Source organism: Doryrhamphus excisus, chromosome 5 (genome assembly GCF_030265055.1).
Source record: "Doryrhamphus excisus isolate RoL2022-K1 chromosome 5, RoL_Dexc_1.0, whole genome shotgun sequence".
In the NCBI taxonomy this organism is placed as follows: Eukaryota; Metazoa; Chordata; class Actinopteri; order Syngnathiformes; family Syngnathidae; genus Doryrhamphus; species Doryrhamphus excisus.
In genome coordinates this window covers 13,387,501-13,389,238 of record NC_080470.1, presented here as the reverse complement: position 1 = coordinate 13,389,238, position 1,738 = coordinate 13,387,501, and the positions used below count along the sequence as shown (strand labels likewise).

The following is a 1,738-nucleotide window of genomic DNA, read 5'->3' as shown; positions in this document are numbered from 1 at the left end:
CCTAGAGCGCAGCAAATCATCAATCCATTGAACCTGTCATCAGTTCATGGACAGACACACCACCATTGTGATCCAAGATGTCAGCACGCGAGTTGCAGCGAAGCATTCAGAAGCAACTGCACCAGTTGATCAGCTCTTCAAACACTGACGTACTCCACAAGTTGACTGCTTCCATTGAAGAAAAGAGGCCTGGGCTGGGGCTTACCACGACAGCGGTAACATAAAGGGAGGGATCCAAACCACACTGCACCCGTGACTCAGCAAACCAAAAGTGGAAAAAAAGGGACCAACAGGGAAACCGCTGCCGCTCTGGGCCCTCAGCACCTGCCAACAAAAATGAACATCCTTAAAAGCATAAAAGCAAGGCAACCCTCACACAAACTTCAGTAATTAAAAGTCAATTTCAAGAGGGGCTCTGTCAAAGAGGGTTTCAGGTAACCCTCTATGGGCTCACGCTGACACTGTTGTCCAGGCTGTATTGCCACTGCTTCAGCCGCGGTGGGTGGGGATGACTGGAGGAGGAAGAAGAAGTGGAATGAAAGAGGCAGGTCCCGGAATTGACACCTCCAAGATCGACTGAGGTTATAAACTGCCCACATGGACAAGCCAAATATCAGCAAAGGCTGAGCCAGTCACCTGAAGGTTAGATTTTTGATCTGAGTGTCCCGGATTCAAGTCCCTGTTCAGGTGACCAGTGACAGGGTCTCAGGTCCACTTGCAAACGTCTCCTTTTTGCCCTCAAAATACAAGGGCAACAAGACTTGAACTTAGACCACTGGATTCAAAGTCCGGGGTGCTAACCATTACACCACGGAACCTGCAAGGGTACAGACAGCGCCGTGCCCTGAAGTACATCCTGTCAGATTACATTAGCGTTGATATAACTTCACTGATGGTGGTGTTCTGGGAATTGTGTAGAAAAGTAATTCAGGGGCAGGGAGGGCTTGTCCGAGAATTGAACTCGGGACCTCTTGCACCCTAAGCAAGAATCATACCACTAGACCAACAAGCCCCTGCTTGGGTAAATACTTACCTTTCCCCGGTCAGTTGGCGGCCATGATGCGGGTGTTTTCTCAGTTGACTGGGTTGTGCGCTGTTGGTTATGAGGACCGGGGGGGTTATGAGGGGCGGGGTGTTGTGGACGAGGGCTTTTTTGTTCCTTCACGGTCCGCATTCTCTGCACTCGTGATGTAAAATTTTGGGTAGAGGATAATAGGGTCTACTGCCACCTTTGATCTGCTCCTTGCAGTCTTGGTGACCAAGAGGTTAGTTGCCGCTCTGCTTTGACATGCTGTTTTCTTTACCTTTCCCCGGTCTTTCGGCAGTCTTGTCGAGGGTGTTTCACAGGTGGGTGGGGTGATGTTGGTTATGGAGACCAGTGGGTTGTCGCCGTGGGCTTTTGTTGTTCCTGGAGCACATAAAGATGGATGGTCAGTATGGGGGTTGAACCCGTGACCTTGGCGTTATTAGCACCACACTCTGACCAACTGAGCTAACCAACCACAGGACACCTTTGCATCAAATGTTTTCCGTCATGTGACTGGGTTGCATTCACAGACGTTATAAAAGACCGGGGAATATTTTTATATTATATAAATATTTAATAATTTTATTATAAAATATATTTTCATTATTTTCCAAGGATGCATAACTTCTATGTGGGTTACACAGTCACGGTGGGCGAGAGGTTTGCCGCTGCTCTGCTTTGCCATGCTGTTTTCTTTACCTTTCCCCGGTC

The 1,738-nt window shown here is 48.6% G+C and overlaps 1 non-coding gene across 1 annotated transcript; it reads right to left on the bottom strand.

Annotated features, from left to right (window-relative positions):
• Positions 1–940: 940 nt before the first annotated feature.
• trnap-agg (transfer RNA proline (anticodon AGG)) lies at positions 941–1,012 on the bottom strand. The gene has a single exon. It is a non-coding gene; the product is annotated as a tRNA-Pro (tRNA).
• Between the last annotated feature and the right edge of the window lie 726 nt (positions 1,013–1,738).